General features: G+C 42.6%; 1 long non-coding RNA gene across 1 annotated transcript; it reads left to right on the top strand.

Moving 5' to 3' along the window:
- Nucleotides 1-13,342: 13,342 nt before the first annotated feature.
- Nucleotides 13,343-13,769, top strand: LOC113021621 (uncharacterized). The gene is made up of 2 exons (XR_003272330.1): nt 13,343-13,494; nt 13,573-13,769. It is a non-coding gene; the product is annotated as an uncharacterized LOC113021621 (long non-coding RNA).
- Nucleotides 13,770-19,638: the final 5,869 nt, after the last annotated feature.

The raw sequence follows: 19,638 nt of genomic DNA, 5'->3' as shown, positions 1-19,638 counted from the left end.
ATTTTTTGTTACAGTGCTCCATTTTAAACCAACATTAAGACAAGACAGACAATACGCTAACTAAGAATAGTACAATATATACATATATATACATACATACATACCTAAGTCACTTATAAATAAATAGTTGGAAAAGAAACATGTGTAGCTGTAGCAGCAAACAGTGTGTTAAGTGGATGCGTTGTACAGGGAGATGGCCACAGGCAGGATGCATCCACTAGACACCACTGCTGGTGGTGGAGATGAAGTAGGTGGAGAGTTGGGTGAAGATCTCTGGGTAGTCATGATGAGAGAGGACAAGAATGCAGACAGACACGTGTCTCTCGCCTGAATATTCCTTACTGAATGTATTCATAAGCTTCGTCAGAAGATTCTGGTTCAATGAGGCTCTCACACCCTCATGTTTGTTTGGAAGCTGTGCAGCTGTGTGCTGATCATACAGCAGACAGTGCAGGGAACGGATTACATTTAGAGACAGTTTTCCTCATTACTGAGCTGTACCTGTGGCTGTTTGTCTGCCCAGTGATCCAGATCTGTCCATCTCCGTGTGATGTGTGGACAGACGCTCTCGGAGGCGCCGCGCTCGCCTCGTTCCCAGCTATTCTAATGGAACACATTCTGCTTTAAACTCCTTTCCATTCACGCGTCTTGTCACGCTGAGTGTTCTTGACCTTGCATCATCCAACAGAAGGGTGTGAATAGAACCCCCCCGCCCTCCTTCCTATGCTGCGGCCCCCCACCACCCCTCCATTGCTTTGGTAAATCACATAATGAGCTCCTGTCTGCTGTTTTCTTCTTTCCACCATTTTTTTTTGCTCTGAAATGCTGCACTGCTGACAAGTTCCTCCCCGTCCTCTTCAAACCCATCATTCTGAGTGTGTGTGTGTGTGTGTGTGTGTGTGTGTGTGTGTGTGTGTGTGTGTGTGTGTGTGTGTGTGTGTGTGTGTGGATGACCCATTTTGAGAATTACACATAACTATAGAAGACGTGATATGTTTTGGTTGACAAGGAAAATGTGTCTTTTCTTTGCACCACTTTTCCACAACACATCAGGAGCATACTCTCAGTTGCCAGTTTTTTTGGCGCTCCTCGCTAAAATGAATGCCGACGTTTAGAGAGCTGCTGACTCCGTGTGGACGCCTCTCTGGAGGCTGCAGTTTGTGCTGCTGCTAAAATATTTTACATCATAAGTGACTGTGTCCTTCTAACTTACAGCCTGAACCATGTTTGCACATTTCTTCTTTGCTCTTTGAACATATTCAAATTAAAATAAAGTTATTATAATAACATAGCTGTTTAGTTTAGCAGCCCCTTTAAACACATTTATAACGTTTTGCTTGTTGAAGCACTTCAGTCTGACCTATGAAGGATGAACCAGTCCTCAGTCTGCACATTACAGACAACTAATAACTCATTTTAAATCTGATCTTTAGAGACTTTGTTACGAGCGGACAGCTGCTCCTCCTCCACATCAAAAGGAGGCACGTCAACCTCTGACACCTCCTAAGTGATGTGTTTCAAGTGTCTCCAATCAGGTACAACAGTCGTTGCCTCAACGTGCTTCATAGTGTAAGGTTAAAATCCTACAACAATACAGAGGAAACATCTCCTTTGATGGGCTGTCTGAATCTGTTTGGCTTGGGAGGAGGCAAAACCCCTTTGACATCATCATCCCACACAAACAGCAAACGACACACAAACCCCTCCACCACGATAAGGTGGTGACTTACAGAAGACAAGTATAATGATTATATTTTATTATATTTTAATTATTATATTTTAGGTGATGGCAGTGATTGTCCTGGAGATGTCATCTTTAGTTTGTTCAGCCGGACCTTCATCCTCCTCCTCCTCACCATGACCTCTTCAGTTGCGTTGGCCGTGTTTCCCACCATATCGCTGCTGAATAATAAAATGAAAAGTTTAGATTTAGAATTTGGCTGATTGTGAGCTGCTCATCCCGCGGCTTTCCTTCACAGCGTAGCCCAGCTGTTTCAGAGTGTGGCTCGACCTCATTTAGCATTAAAACAAAATTGATCTCACATCTCTTGTTTTTACCGCTGCTGGGTAGTGGTCGAGGTGCCAACTAGGGTTGCCAACTCCCTGAAAAATAAATAAGGGACACCTCGTGGACAGGGCTGGGCGACCCGATCGTCTTCACCCTTCCCAGTGTGGTGAATTTTTTAGGTCCTTTTTTTGTGTGTGAAATTATTTTTTAACCATTTGACTTGAAGTTGATTTAAGCAGCTGCATATTCTTTGTGATATGAACACATGTGAAACAAATGATCATTTAGCCATTTATTTTTAGCTCACAATGACAACATTAACACAATAAAACAGGTCTCCTTCTTAAACAGAAGCCTGTCATGCTTAACTTTGGAGAATATAAGTAAATCTTTCTTTAAAAGAACTCTGTCCTTTTTTTGGGAAAAGGAATTAAATATAGAGATCAGTGACGAGGTATGGCACAAAGTTTGGGAGAATGCTAAATCTCTGAGCGTAATAAAGTAAAGGCAATCCAAATTAAAATCCTACACAGAGCTCACATATCACCTTCTCAACGCCATAAATACAATTCAGACCTTTCTCCGCTCTGCCCTAAATGTAAAATAGAGGTGGGCAACCTCACGCACTGTCTATGGTCCTGCCGGAAAACACAACAATTCTGGTTCCTGATAAAGTGTGAACTGGATAAGATCTTCACCACTGACACTGAATGCAATCCACTGTGTATGCTACTTGGAGTGGCAAACGACAAAATTAGGGGGAAGTTTGGAAAGCAGCACTATGCACTGTTAACATTCTGTGCAAGGAAATGTGTCCTCTTGAACTGGATCACGGACACGGCCCCATCTAAGACTCAATGGCACCGGACGGTATTGGAATATGTGTCACCAGATTTCCTAACATGCAGGCTACATGGTAGGGACAAAAAGTTTCATAAAATATGGGACCCATTTATGGCGTGTGTCGGTTTGGATATTTCTGCTGTTTTCTCACGGGCCTTGGTATGATGCAAGCAGGTCACTGCTATTTTACATATATGTACTGTTAATCGTATCTCATAATCAAAATGTCTGGATTTTCCACTTATTTCTTTGTGTTCATGAGCCGGGTTGCCTGTTTGTTTTGTTTTGTCTGTTTTGTTTTGTTCTGCTATGTTGTTGTTTGTTTGTTTTTTGTTGTTGTTTTGGTTGTTTGTTTGTTTAATCTTGGTGTCAGTGTAAAGTTTAAAACTCAATAAACACACAGTTATACCAAAAGAACTCTGTCCTGCTTAACTTCAAATTATATAAATTAATAGAAAACAATAGAAAGAACAACATTCTTGTAACAGTGCACATTTAGTGCAATTAGAAAAGTGCAAACAGAAAGTCTGTGGAACACCTGTAAACACAATATTTGTGCCTCAAAGGCCTCGACTGTAGCCGGAAGTTGAAGTAAAAAAAGAACAAACTCAGGAGCTCAAAAGCTCAAAGCCACATTAGGTGGAAACAGACTCGTTTTTCCATTTGTATATTTTTAGCTCTTGCTGCAGTTAGGCGTTGTTTGTCGTTCAGTACTGCAGAGTAAAACTCTGAGCAAGACATATCATAAGCTAGACTGACAATGAGCTCACTCCTAATTAATTCAGTAGAACATTTGTTCCGCACATCAGTCCACTTATTCTTCATAAGAGAGAAAATCCTCTCCTCAAACCCAGTGGAAGATGGGATGCTGAGTACAAAGGATACAACAGCCTGGATATCGGGGAGGTCACCTGCTGTTCCCTTGGACTGCTGCTTTTCCTTCTCCTGATGTTCTTTGCTGAGGTGCTCCAGAAGGCTGGTTGCAGTGACACTAGGGGTGGGTTTTTATAATCGATTCATCGATTAAAATCGATTCTGGCTTGGATAACGTAAAATCGATTCATTAAAATCCTGAATCGATTTTTTAATATAAATTTATTTTGCCCGAAATGCCAGAATCTCTGGTGAAACCTCACAAAATTTCAAGAACCACCAAACAGCTAAGACAGTAAATGAGAGCAGGTACACGGCTTCTGCACAAAGACTTAAACACACAGCGCGACCCGCGGATCAGAATCAGTGAGATGTCGCCTTTCTCACGGTCGGGGCTGAAAGCCGACAGCTCGCTGATTCTGATCTGTCAGCGGGTCGGCGCTTTGTGTTCACGCCCTTTATGCGCTGATTCTAAAGCTGCAGGTTTGATGTCTCTCCAAACAATATTGACCGAACCAGCAGCAAAAGAAGATCCAAACTACGCTTCACATAAACATCGTCATGAATTCACTCTGACTTTCACTGTTTTGCTTCCACCAGGATGCACAGCTCTCCCTCCCTCCCTCTCTCTCCCTCCCTCTCTCTCTCTCCCTCCCTCTCTCTCTCCCTCCCTCTCTCTCTCTCCCTCCCTCTCTCTCCCTCCCTCCCTCTCTCTCCCTCCCTCTCTCTCTCTCTCTCTCTCTCTCTCTCCCTCCCTCTCTCTCTCCCCCCCTCTCTCTCGCTCCCTCTCTCTCCCTCCCTCTCTCTCTCTCCCTCCCTCTCTCTCTCCCCCCCTCTCTCTCCCTCCCTCTCTCTCTCCCCCCCTCTCTCTCCCCCCCTCTCTCTCTCCCTCTCTCTCCCTCCCTCTCTCTCTCTCCCTCCCTCTCTCTCTCCCCCCCTCTCTCTCTCCCTCTCTCTCTCCCCCCCCCTCTCTCTCTCTCTCTCTGTACTTCAAGAACAGTTTCCCTTTCTTCATTATTCGCTTGCTTGTTACGCACCAGTCTACTGTTGTTTACAGGATGTCGGCCGCTGTTTTTTTCCCTTTTACATTCTTCCGAAAAGAAAACCTCATTTCTGCTGTTCAATACTGAACAAATTTAAACTTTTTAAAATTATGCAAAATGCAAAACGCTGTGTCTCTAATAAAACCTCTGTAACTTCAGAGGTGATGTTCATATGTTGATTAATGGTTTTCTTTTGTTTTTGATGTACTGCAGAATATTTTTATAAAATCCCAGGCCAGGAAAACCTTCATGTGTTTCTGTGTTTTATCTTCAGCTACTTTGACACAAAGGCATCTGCTGTGACGCTCACACCTGTGATAAAGTCTTGCGTGTGTCAGCTTCCTTTTTATAGATACACAAATATGTAAATGTACTGATCTGAATTATAATATTTCTGACTGTCAATAACCATATCCAACTTCTTAATAGCAATGAACTGGTCTGCATTGGTGCATCATATCTTTATTCTCTTCCCCCTCCTGCCCCCCCCCCCCTCTTTCTTAAATAGATAACTATCATATCTGATATCATATCTCACAGTACAATAATATTGAATGGGTTGCATTGTTGTATTTTGTCATGTTTCTCAGGTCTTTGTCTGAATTTCTACGAACATTATTGCTAAGGATTGTCTTATTGCATTGGAGTCACACTGGGTTAAATATGTACACTTGGGTTTTAAGGGGTATTTATTATTTTCTTCTTTTTTTGGGTTGTATGGAAGTCCCAAACGCAATTTCATTGTTCTTGACAATGACAATAAATAAATAAATACAAATACATAGAGATGCCAATAGAGATGAGAAGTTGACCTGAGTCCTAGTGGCACATGGTAAATAAATGGAAAAAATGTATTATATATGTTTATAACGTTGTATAGCATTTAAACAATACAAGTATAGTTTATTTATTATGTATTTATCCATCCTTATACTAAGTATATGAACTGTTTGAATTTGTAAAATAGTGTATAGAAATTGCATGTTTGTGTATATACACTCCAAACAAAGTTAATGATTATGGTTTTATTTATATATGTTATCTATCAATTGTATTTATTTGTTTCTAACCATCAATAATATTAAAACATCATCATCATTTCACTGGCAAATGTTTTCTTCTTACCTGCCAACCAGTTGAAGTCACGTTTTTTACTCACTTTATGTCTCTTCTATGATGTTATTTCTGTCTCCAACAACATAGGTTACAATTACATTAGCATGACCAATTATGCAAATTAGGTGATGATGTAATTTAGCGACTTTTAGGACAGCCAATAGCGAATTTCATTACTGAGGAGTTGGCAACACTGGCTGGCATTAGCTGAGGTTAGTTCATAGACTGCAGACTGTTAGACTTGATGGATAGCATTAACAACCTGCTAGCTGCAAATAATCATGTGCAGCTCTGAAAGCAGTCTATGAACTAACCTCAGCTAATGCCAGTTAGCTCGGTGGTGAGTAACCTTCAGTAATAGTAATAAATCTCACAGCAATAGTACATTCATATCGTTTTAAAAGGCATGACAATATATCAAGTAATCCAAGGTATTCAGAATACGTTACTCACATTGAGTAACTTAACAGAATATGTCCAAAAAGTTGATTCTGTTCATCTGGACGTAGCGTTTTGTGGGAGAAACGTGACTTCTTCAGTCTCAGCTGACTGTAGGTTTCCCCAATCTTAGGGAGATCAGTTCCTTAATCTTAATTATGCAAGGAACTGACCTCCCAGCCCATTGTTCCTTCAGTGGGCTGGTTTCAGTCATATGCAAATGTACTGTTTATAAAATTGAAACCTGCAGTCAGCTGAGACTGAAGAAGTCACCTGATGATGACGAAACGTTTCTCCCACAAAACGTCTGGGATGTTTGGAAGGATTCTTTAAAAGACAGGGCGTTTAGTTTCATACTTTCACAAATATATCAATTTAAAAAGAAAACGGAGAACACCCTGCTTTGATACTCGATAGCTGTTCAAAAGACTCAAAAGATATTTCAGACTAAGTCAGATTCAGATATCCTTTCGGACCCAAGGACTCATTTCAGGGATGGGGTGGAGTTCTTCAAACTTGTAGCCTCAGGCTGCTCCTGGTTTAGCCGTGTACCTAATAAACTGACAAAGTATGTGATACAGTCTGTGTAGAAACAGAGATAAGCCTTTTCTCCACACTTGACAAGGTAAAATGTTTGTTTAGTGCTGAAAAAGAACCCGCAGCTACATCCAACCATCCATCCATGATGCTCCCCTCGCTCTCTGTGACTCTGTGGTGGCCATGCATCATATATATCATACAGGAGGTAAAGAAAGTGGATTTAAGATGAAGGAACTCCTCTGCGCCTCTCTCTCTGTCCTCGGTTGTATAAGCTGCTCTTCTTTGAAATCAAATGATTAGACAGCACTATATGCAGCCATAATCCTTAGCATATTGATGGGAAAATAGCGCATACATACAGATAGATATCTCAAGTGTACAATAGAAATGAATAAATCTCATATTGATACCTGTGAAATAGCTCAGGCATATTTCAACATCAATATCTCATCTGATTCATGAGCTGTGTGGAGATTTAAGCTGATGTTGTGGCTCACAACAAAAAACCCTCTGAGATCACATGCTACAATCATCACTACAGACATCAATACGTTTTCATATCCTCTGATATTCACTGGGTAAATATTATTATTATTATTAAATCTTCCTCACTGCTTCCTACCTCATTCTTTCAACTTCTGTTTGGCCTTCTTCTCGTGACCAGCTGGTCTTTAGTAGAAATGTTCTTGGTCCTTATTTTCATCCTCTCATGGTACCAAGGTCGTGGTAGCCTTAAGCATCGCTGATGTTTCACCTCTCATCGAACCGGGAAAAGGCCGTGCTTGAGGATTCATAACAGGACGGCCAACGTCATGACAGTAATGTCCAACTTTTACACTCTGTGATACAATCACCAATCAAAGCCCGGTTCCCTAAGAGTTATAAAGTAACTGATTACAATGGGGACGCCGTGACTTTCACAAGGAAAGAGTCACGATTAACATGATGTTAGTTCACTGAACTGAACACCATCAGCAGCAGTACACGAGATCAGACGCTTTAGTATGCTCATTGCTCTCTCCAAGTATCCTGACTGCACTCTGAGAAAGTTAAAGTCAGTGAAAGGCCAATCAACCTCTAACTTCATTGTACAACCACCAGAGTGGAGACCTTAAATACAGAGGTCAACGTTTTCGACTTCAAATCAATACCTGGAGTCCATTAAGCTGAGAGCTCTGACATAGGTGTCCGTTTGGATCAACGAGTTTATGAAAAAGTCTAAACTTTCAGTGTCAGAACAATCAGAATCAATCAGCCATCAACATTTCATATCTCCTGCTCCCTGTGTCGGTCTCAGGATGGATCTGCAGGTTGAGAAAATCAATTACGCTACCTTGATTAATGTTAATGTTCATTCATTTAGCATCTACCACTGAAAAATCCAGTATTTCAGACTGATAACTGGTCTAAACTCATCTTACAGAATTAAACATACTGATCCATTTAATCAAGTGCAATAATGAAAATTAAAACTTGAAGGCAGGATTTCACTTGCATAAAGAAGTTTTTGGTGAACCCCTCAAAGAGGAGGAGAATTCATCGTCCAGCAGTACACAATCCTCAGAGACTCTTGAGTACTCCCTTCTCTTCTTTGGCTCTTTGTTAAATCCAGAATTAAATTCAAAATCCTTCTCCTCACATACGAGGTCTTGAATAATCACACCCCGTCTGGTCTTTATGTGACATCACTTAAAGACCGGATTAGTTGGCCTGCTGGCCAGCCCATGCAGCAGTATATGAATGACTAACCTGGTATTGTGGATGGATTATCTTAGTTGTTCTCCTGACTGAACTTTGGTCCGTTTACAGCATCCTGCCATGCGATTACATTTGTCCCTAACCATCGGGAACCCTCACGTTAACTTTTATCGAGTGGAAAAAAGTTAACGTTCATCCTCCAGCTTCTCTGTGTTTATGCTAACACAGCTGTGTCGCTAGCGATCACGTAGCACATCATTATACCAGCTAGCCCAACTTCAGTAACCCTACAAACGTCACTGCTGTTTAGTTTTCTGTCTTCATTTATGTTGGAAGTGATAACAGAGCTGTACGTTTTAATGCTTCAGAAATCTCTCAGTCAAAACATGCTATATCCTGTTTAGGTGGAAACTAGCGAGCTAACTTTCTGCTAACTTCTAACTTCATTACACTTCATAAATTATTTTTTGATGGATGCCTGGATGTTAAATTTAATTGTTACACCTGGTAAAGCAGCAACACTGATCATTTTATTAAACATGAAAGAATTTGTAACTCTGAGTGATGCCGCAGTGTTCGTTTGGGACCTGAAGCAGAGTTTGGACCCAGAAACGGCTAATGACATCAGACTTAAAGGTCAGATAGAGCACGTTGCTCTCTGAATGTCTGTGTGAGGCTCCCTTACAGTCTTTAGACATAGCTTGCTAATAAAGCTAGCTGGAATTAGCTGATGAATTAACACTCCTCTGTCTTGTCTAAATACGGTCAGTTCTCGCTCCAAAAACAATAAAGCAATGGCAGGTGCAGAGTTTAGACATCAAAGGTTATCCATGTTTTTTATGTTAATGGTTAGTAGATTAGAGCCCCACCAACACACTGATGAGACCAGTATATCAGTAAATATGAGCTCTTTATCTGCATTTAAAACACTGATGAATGGCAAAGTAACAAAACGACAGGGAAACCCCCTTTAACCCAGTTATGAATGTGGACATTGCATAGTTTGTCGAGCAGAGGGCACTCTGGAGTCTGGGCTTTTTTTATTATTAATTTCTAGTTCTTGGTTTGTGTTTGATTATGTTAGTTCCTTTTCATGCACAGTCTCTTCATCAGCGTCTCCTGTGGAAGTCAGTCTTTTTCCATCATAACTAAAGCTGAGACTGGGTTTAGTTCTGCCTGCAGAGGCCTGTATTCTGGGCCCGCTCTCTCCCTGCTGACAACTTTTAGGGAATCTCTTGATGTTTCATGTGTCTGAAAGAAAAAAATATATCATTCAAATCTTAGATTTTATGATCACCAAGTGCTGTTACTGGTCTAAAAAATTCAGTACCGTAATGTGATTTGCAAACAGAAAATGTGGAAGGTTCATAAAATCAGAAGATAGAGCTGTTGTAATGTGTAACAACCCTTATTGTGTTATAGCACCACTAGGGGGTGGTTGCCCTACTATTGTAGTAGTTGGGGGGAGTCTCCTAGTGGGTGTGTGAGTATAGCGGCAGCTCATGTTATGTTCTCAGGAGAAACCTTACCGTTGTAATGGGCTGGCGCCGGCGACTACAGATCCCTGCACATGTATGTACGGACAGAGTAGAGCCGTGGAGACCTGGCTCGTATGGTCTTATTTTGCTGACGACGAATAAAGGTCTGTTGTTTGATTTAACTGACTGGGTTTGAATTTTCCGGCTAACCTCCACACCACACGCTCGCTGGACCTGCTAGCCGCTCCTTCCTCGCCAGACTGCTGTGACAAAGGGATTGCATCAGATTTCACAGGCGTACTTAATAGAGTCTCCAGGACAGATGCTCAGAAATGATTCATGCAAAATCACTATTTATCTGTAAAAAAACAACATAAATTTCTTAGAAATAATCTGGAATATATTTAACATAAATTTTGGGTGCTTCAGATAATTACCTCTGCACACTCTGCAGTAGGACCGCCCTGGCTGTGCTGATGCTGGCTAGTTATGCTACGCTGCTGCATTTTCAGATTAGGTTAATAACATGTTTTGTCCTGCAGCCATTTGAGCTTAATCTCAAGTCTCTGGTCTGCAGATAAAATAAATACAAGTGAGCGTCAGTGTCTCCATATTTGATTATTCTCCTTTCAAATTCAGCAACACTGCAGGCGACAAACGTCCACCACACACACACACACACACACACACACACACACAGTGCACACAACGCTGCAGAGGGAATCACAAAGGCAAACACACACAGCAAGGTGCATGGACACACACACACACACACTCCACACAGGGGAACCACAATTCAATGTCACAGCCATTTTACTATCATCTCAGCCATGGTTAGTATTCTGTCACCGTGCCCGGTTTACTATGAAGCAGTGCTCATTTGTATGTTGATAAAATGTAATCTCCCAGGTGCCTGGCTGCATTTGTGAACACTGTCCTTCTGACATTTGCAGAATGCCAAGCAACACATTTCTCTGCCAGTCGGGTGAAAGTGTGCGTTTCCTCAGCCAAATGTGTGTGTGAGACATTAACTGTTTTTGCTGCATGTGCCAGTCAAGACCCCTGAACTTGTGTGTGTGTGTGCGTGTGTGTGTGTACACCCTTGAATCTGTGTGTACACTTCCTCCCAGTCCCACGAGGTGTGGGAGAAACCAAGACAACAGTAATGATCATGTCTGATTGGAATTAAATCCTCAGATAATAAGATGAGTCTGGCCTTTCAAACTGAGCGCTTGCTGTACCACACGTGTCACAGAGGGAGGGACGCTGGTGGAGACGTTTAAATTTTGCAGCCCACAAGCCAACAGGAACCAACATACCCACGCTGAGAGAGCTTGAGACATCAGTGTTCGTGTCCCTGTCAGGACTCTTGCTGCAGCATTTTGGATCAGCTGAAGGCTTTTCAGGGAGTTTTTAGGACATCCTGATAATAATGAATTACAGTCGTCCAGCCTGGAAGTAATAAATGCATGAACTAGTTTTTCAGCGTCACTCTGAGACAGGATGTTTCTAATTTTAGAGATGTTGCACAAATGGAAGAAAGCAGTCTGACATATTTGTTTAATATGTGCTTTGAAGGACATGTCCTGGTCAAAAATGACTCCAAGGTTCCTCACAGTGTTACTGGAGGCCAAGGTAATGCCATCCAGAGGAAGAATCTGGTTAGATACCATATTTCTAAGATTGTCAGGGCCGAGTACAATAACCTCAGTTTGATCTGAATTAAGAAGCAGAAAGTTAGCGGCCATCCAGGTCTTTATGTCTTTAAGACATTCCTGCAGTCTAACTCATTGGTGTGTGTTATCTGGCTTCATGGACAGATAGAGCTGGGTGTCATCAGCATAGCAGTGTAAATGTATGCTATGTCTTCTAATGATGCTGCCTAAGGGAAGCATGAATAATGTAAACAGAATTGGTCCTAGCACTGAACCCTGTGGAACTCCATAATTAACCTCAGTGTGTGAAGAGGACTCTCCATTTACATGCACAAACTGGAGTGTATTAGATAGATATGATACAAACCACTGCAGTGCAGTACCTGTAATACCTACAGCATGTTCTAATCGCTCTAATAGGATATTATGGTCGACAGTATCGAACGCTGCACTGAGGTCTAGCAGGACAAGCACAGAGATGAGTCCACTGTCAGAGGCCATAAGAAGATCATTTGTAACCTTCACTAAAGCTGTTTCTGTGCTGTGATGAGCTCTGAAACCTGACTGAAACTCTTCAAATAAACCTCTGCAGATGATCTGTTAGCTGTTTGACAACTACTCTTTCAAGGATTTTTGATATAAAGGAAGGTTGGAGATTGGCCTATAATTAGCTAAGACTGCTGGGTCTAGAGATGCTTTTTGAGTAAAGGTTTAACTACAGCCAGCTTGAAGGCCTGTGGTACATAGCTAATTATTAGAGATAGGTTGATCATATTTAAGATCGAAGAATTAATTAATGGCAGGACTTCTTGCAGTTTTGTAGGAATGGGGTCTAAAAGACACGTTGATGGTTTGGAGGAAGTAATTATTGAATTATTATTATTATAAGAGTGGGGGGGGGGGGGGGGGGGGGGTGGGGGGGTTATCTGCCAGTAAATCATTCATGGGAGACATTTTGTCCGAAAAAAGGAAAAGAACGAGTCATCAGCCAATTTGACATCACTTTGACACACATCACAGAGCATGACGCCTCGGCCACACAGGCCTAAAATGTGTATTGGCTGACTGGATGAATTCTCCAAAATCTCAAAGAGGGTATTACAAACAGTTTGCATGGAAGATGCCGACTTTTTCAGAAAAAAAATCCATCACTCTACAAATACACAGATATTTTTCCCCGATGAGCAGTGATTTCCAGGGAGTCACCCAACAGTTTCTAGGCCAGTACAAGTAGAGAAATCCAGAAATGGACACAGAGATGAAAAAGGGTCCAGAAGTGCACAGAAAAAATGGTCATGAATGTGGAATGGGTCAAAATGAAATCAGACCTCGATGTTCTTTTCAGGGGAGGTCTCACAAGACAAAGTACGTTCAGCACATATTCTGACAGCTCGGCTGTTTCGTAGAAGAGTCGAGATGTCAAACTGACCTCACAGCAATCCAGACCTGTCACCCATTAAAAAGATTTGTGCCATTATGAAGAAAAAAATATGCCAAAGGAGCGCCTGTGTCATGGCCTGGGTCTAGGGACCCAGGGCTCAGGCATTTTCAGTGTATGTTTATGTTTATGTTTTCCGTGTGTTGTATTGGTTTGCTCTCCATCTCTCCATGTGTCTCTGTGTGAGCTTCCGGAGGTGTGGGTTTGCTGAGGAGACTGCGAACCCGGAAGTGGTCTACTCGAGAGACGGCCGCACCTGCCGCTCGTCGTCCTCTGCCAGCTGCAGCAGATTACGCTCGTCTAGGAACGGCATTTAGGACTGCAGCTGAGCTGAGGCCGACGCTGGATCCTTGAGTCAGAACTCGTCAGTACTGCCGTGAGCTTTTACGTAACCTCCGCGGAAACAGATCCCCTGCTAACCCTCTGCCTTTTGTGTTACCAGGAATCGGGAGCGGAGTACGCCTCTAAAGTCACGGTGTGGGAATTGGAGTTTTTTGGAGTCGCCACCTTTCACTTCTCACGGACATCTGCACTGTGTGGGATTCAGGGAGAATCACCACGGGACCACAGTGCTGGGATTTTGTATATAGTTGTGTGTTTTTCACCTCCTGTAAATAAATCCACTGTCCTTCACTTAGAGTCTCGCGTTTGGGCCCTGCTTTCACTGTCACTCCACGGTCTGCCATCGCAGCCCGTGACAGCCTGAAGCTTTTAAAACTACAGCAATCATCCTCTTCAGTTCTTACAGCGCGCTGTTAAAAGAAGAGGTGATGCACTCGGTGGGAAACATGCCCAGCTTTCTTGAAACATGCCGCTGGCATCAAATTAAAACTGAGCTGATAGTTTTCAACAAATTAAGCATTTAAAAGATCTGAAGAACGTTGCATTCTGTTTCCTTCTTAACAGTCATCTTTGACTGTTTTTGAACCAGCTGTTTGAGTGAGCACAGCTGTCATTAAGTGACTCACTGTTACATATAAAGGCCATAAATATCCTCTGTGACCGATCCAGATAGAATCCTATTCTACCTGCGAGCTTAAAACTTTTCCTTGTCCAGTTTAGCCTCGACTCTCAGACGTACGGGTCCTGTGCATCGATGCAAACAAGCTCTTCGTGCTTCCTTTCCACACAGCAACACTGCATGAGATAAAAAAGTTATGTTTCAAGGACAGGACAGGAGTGCTAGTCCAACACTGACCTGAGGTCAGTTTGCTGGCTGGCGTCATGAAAGTAATTGTGTTATCTGGCAATGCTGACCTTTAGAAACGTGTCCTGTTTGTAATTCATCTGAAGCCTCTAACTTCTCGTCCAGCAGAGTAAAATGCATCGCACTGGCTTCTCAGAGTTTCTTCACGTGTTCATGCTAAAAGCACTGACTGATGGTCTGTCATGCAACAGCACTCTTGAGTTAAGCGATATTTCAGACATCCATCAAACACTCAGTATTATTGTGTCTCTGCTTAAAGCTGGATTCACTTTGGCATCGGTGGCAGCCTATAGATGCTCGAAAGGATAAGAGGCTGTTGAGGATTTTAGTGGCAGAATAGCAATGAGCTAAGAGACGATCCAGTGTTCCTGTAGCTCTGGTGTTTATTTTTACCCTTCATGATGTCACATCTGTGTGGGATTCGCAAACGGAACATAAGCGGAAAGCAGAAAGGAAGCAGTTTGCAGTTAGCCTTTAAGATGTAGACTTTTTAAACTGCGAAGAACCTTGCAGTTATTTTTTAACAGGAAATGATCAGGACAGGTCATCTGATCAATATCTCTAAAGTTAGAAACATGCTGTCTCGGAGTGACACTGAAACACTACTTCATGCATTTATTACTTCCAGGCTGGACGACTGTAATTCATTATTATCAGGAAGTCCTAAAAACTCCCTGAAAAGCCTTCAGTTAATCCAAAATGCTGCAGCAAGAGTCCTGACAGGGACTAGAAAGAGAGAGCAGATTTCTCCTGTTTTGGCTTCCTGTTAAATCCAGAATTCAAAATCCTGCTCCTCACACACAAGGTCTTAAATAATCAGGCCCCATCTTATCTTAATGACCTTGTAGTACCATATCACCCTATTAGAGCACTTCGCTCTCGCTCTGCAGGCCTACTTGTTGTTCCTAGAGTATTTAAAAGTAGAATGGGAGGCAGAGCCTTCAGTTTTCAGGCCCCTCTTCTGTGGAACCAGCTTCCAGTTTGGATTCAGGAGACAGACACTATCTCTACTTTCAAGATTAGGCTTCAAACTTTCCTTTTTGCTAAAGCATATAGTTAGGGCTGGACCAGGTGACCCTGAATCCTCCCTTAGTTATGCTGCAATAGGTGGATTCCCATGATGTACTGTTTCTCCTTCCTGTCTGTCCTTTCACTCCGGCTGTGTGTATGTTTCTCTACAGCATGTCAAACTTTTGTTTTCCTTCTGATAGTTAGTGTTTTGTCCCATTTGATGTTGGTCATCTCTCTGCGCTCTTTCAGTTATTCTATAGGAGTGTTTACAGAGCATCGTTCCAGCCAAGCCTGTTATCCTGCAGGACGTGGCCTTAGGAGCTGGGCACCATTAATGTTGAAATATTCAACATGCAGTGAAAACACAGGAGTTTCCTGGCTACGCAAACACAATCTTTCAGCTGCTGATATGTTCAGCAGATCTGATTCCCTGCAAGGAGGAGGGGAGAGGACGGGACTCAAACAATAGAAGTCGCGATGACAACTGTCCAGAGGTGCACGAGAAGATGAATGTGTGTGAGAGGAGCCACATTTTAGACTTTTACAGGAGCACTCAGGACCTTTTCGATCACAGCTTTAATGCTCCAGCTGCATGGCTCTAAGCACCTCCTGAAGTGCAAAGTGGTGACCCAGCAACAGCTTTAAAGACTCTAAGAAAGCACCTGTGTTGAAAATGATCCAGAGGTGCACGAGAAGATGACCTTCTTTAAGTACGATTTGATTTCTATGGATCTGCTCTGAGAATAATCTGATCACGCCGTGTCCGTCTGACAACAAAAAAAAAACAGAAATGTGTTCCTGTAAATGTTTCCACTGCGGACATCACATTATTCCAGGAAACTCTTATGACTTCACATCTTAAATCTGACATGCCAGATCACCTTTACAAGTCCTGTTGAGGCCAAAGCGTAAGCTACAAATGCACCCGTTCAGTAAAGCTTCTTAGAGCTGTACGTGACTTTTGCATGGAAATGCTGGTTTAATATTAAGGCCCCGATGTGAGGTAAATTGTGAAGGCAAGAAAAACAGTCCATCTTCTCTCTCATATGGCAAGCTTTTCTGTGTTCGTGTCCTCTGAGCACATACCGCCACTTACAGCAGCGTGACCTATGTCTCATGTTGCTGCATTTCTTGCCTGGGGCAGCGAGATATACAGACCAAGTCATCTGTTTCAAAGACAGTGGCGTTTAAAGTATCAGTGGAATCCAACTGTCCCCCCTCTTCTTCTTCATCTGCTCGCTCTTCCTCCATCTGGGTACATTCGTTCCTCCGAGGAGTCGTGTCAAACAGAGAGGAGCAGTTATCAAAGGTTGCATTAGCCCCCTGCGGGTTCGGGATCAGAGGGGTCGAACCAGAAAGAGGCAAAATGAGACAGGAAGGGGAGCAGAGGAGGAAGGATAGGAGGTGAGGAAAATTATTTTAGAGGGAAAAGATTTGCCATATTGCAGCAGGGCAGATGAGAGGAGGAGGAGGAAGAGGGGGGGGGAGGAAGAGCAGAGCCAAATGTACTGGAAAGCAGAGTTAGAGGAGCAACAATTGCAGTGGATCCCAGCTGTGGAACAAAAGAAAGTTGAGCTGCTTTTTACTCTTTCCAAGTCTTTCATTCGTCCTTCCCTCCCATGGGTTAAGAGATGGCAGAGGAGGGGCGGAGGAAAGGAGGGGTGGAGAGGAAGAAATGGAAAAGGCTGCACCCGAGGGAGGGGGTGTAAAATAGCACAGTCAAGAAACAATATCTGTCAAAAGAGAAAACCAGCATCAGAAAAATGTATTACAATGTCAACATGTTACCTCATTCAGCACCAAACTCCATCATCGCTGCACTCTTCTCTTTATACAGCGCCGTGCTCTCAGCTCTGTCTGCCTCCGCTGTTTCATCACGTTTGTTCAGATTCAATCTGTGCAACCAGTGTTTGTGCAGCAGTTCTGGGCCTGCACTCAAAAACAAAAACACGACTCAAAAGAAAAAGGCAGAAAAAAAGGTCCTCCATCGGACATGATCATCCAGCTACGAGATTCCTGACACATCTGTGAAAAAACGATCGTGGTTCTTAACAACTCTCTGTTCCCAGTCACCAGTCTGAAGTCCTGTTTAGTCTATCAAATGTTCACCGTTTAAATTATTGTTTCATTTTTGAGTAAAACGGACGATAAAACGTGGCCGCTGTAAAGTTTCTATCAGACCTGAGAGAAAAGAAACTGGGTTCGATGACAAAACAACCAAACAAACATGACGAAGAAAAACCTGCAGGCCTCGCGTGACTTCACAGCTGCTGGTTTGTTAATATCCTGTCCATGAGTGAAAGAAGGACTCATCTACATCGTCTCATGTTTAGTTTATCCCTCTGAAGAACAACGTTGACCTTTCGACATGTTTGGTAAAGATATTAAAATGAAGAGGCTAAAGAATAAATCTACCATTTATCAACTGAAGTTAAATCTGTTTTTAGAAATCTTATACAAAACCTCTCTGTATACATAAGTTCTCTGTTAAATATGTGAGATAAAAACATATTTATGATTTAACACTGCAGTTCCCTCACTTAGCAATTCAAGCAACTGAAAATATCGTTTCAGAGAACTCGTTCAGATATTTGAAAGGCAGAATTTAGCTGGCAGGATGATGGTTTTTCCTTGGCAGGACTTTTCTTAGCCCAGCTGGAGTGTTAAAGGTCAACAGAAATGTGGAGATGTTTACAGCGCAAATTACATACGAGCACAGAAGCCTGGGGAGCGCTTACAGGCTCCGGTGGGCCTGACTTCACTCATTAGTTAGAACTGCTGTGTGGGCTTCAGCAGATCTGACAACAGCTCTTCACAAATAAAGCAGCCCCATTCATTTTCATCAAGAGCGCTGTAAAGGACGCGTCGCTGAAGAGGTGCTCAGATAGCTCCTCGGCTGAAATAACCTGAAGGTAGAGAGGGAACAGACCAGCTTTCTGCAGCTGCCACGTGAAGCTTCCCTTTCAACAAATGTTTGGTCTGCCCACAAACAACCATCACATTTAAGGTGCTTCTGTACCTGGATGTAAAAAGCAGAAACCTCAATCCAAAGGCATTCCTCCTTAAAGTAATTTTTCTAAAGGACATTTGAAGTGTTAGATTAGATATGTTTACCATATGCAATGACCCACGTAGTCATCGGCAGCCTGTCAACGGCTAATAAAGCAAACTGTTCTTCAAAGGAAGCCTGGGTGCTTTAAAAAGATTGATCTAACGATTCATCCATCCATCATTAGACGCTCATCCTGGTCCAGGCCACAGGGGAAGGACTCTATACAGAGTGCCCAGACCCCCACTCCCCCAGCTACATTTCCCCCCGGGGGGGCTTCTGGTGGGACACCGAGGTGATCCCAGACAAGCTCGAAGATGTAATCTCTCCAGGGTATCCAGAGACAGCCTCCACCTAGTTGGACATGCTGCGGAGGTCCAGGAGGTGTTGTAGTCACAGTTATCTCCTTGTGAAGCTCTGAGCTCCACCAAGAATCACTGCCTTAAGGAGGTGCAAGTGGATCATGATATCAAGAGCTGGAAGGGTGATGACCCAGACTAAGCATAGTTCTGACGATCTCTAGGCTGGACAGACCAACAGACCATGATACCTGCCCTGGACCCTGTCCTGGGGGAGGGAGTCACATGGTGCACCTCTCCTGTGGGAGGTCTGTTTTCAGCTTTGTTGAGCCATCTGACACATCTGTGCAACCAGGTGAAGTCTCTCAGCTTCATACATGAAACATTTTTCAGTAGCCAGGAAACAAATAGTGACTGCAGAGTGTAAGTCCCTGCAGTCACGTGATGATTTTATCCTGATCACATGTCATGTCTGAATCACGTGACCTGTGTCGCCCGCAGGGCAGTAAAATTAAAGCTCAGATCAAAGATTTTGTGTGTTTTAACACTTTTACGTCGATTATATGCAGATTATATCCTGTTGGAGGTATTTTATTTCTGTTCGTGTCAGTTTCCTGTGGTGATATTGGTTTTTTAGGGCAGCTGAACTGTGCAGCTTAATGGAATAACAGAATGAGTGTGGCAAGCGTGTTGCTGAGCTACACTTTGATTTTTACTTGTAGTGAGAAACTGCAGCTGTTGGAGTAGTTTTATAAATATTTCAGTGTGTTTTTAATGACCAAGCCACAAGTTTAACAAAACGTGCTGTCGTCTGTTTAGTTGTATTTTAAAGAAAAATTAGTCAGTATTTGTTTTTTAAGTGTAATTAAAATATTTCAGATTTTAATGCTGATGGAAGAACATGTTGTGCTGACTCCGGAAAACCAGGTTTCCAAAGTCAGC

The sequence above is a fragment of the Astatotilapia calliptera genome, chromosome 5, assembly GCF_900246225.1.
Source record: "Astatotilapia calliptera chromosome 5, fAstCal1.2, whole genome shotgun sequence".
Lineage (NCBI taxonomy): Eukaryota > Metazoa > Chordata > Actinopteri > Cichliformes > Cichlidae > Astatotilapia > Astatotilapia calliptera.
This window is presented reverse-complemented; position numbering and strand designations above follow the sequence as displayed.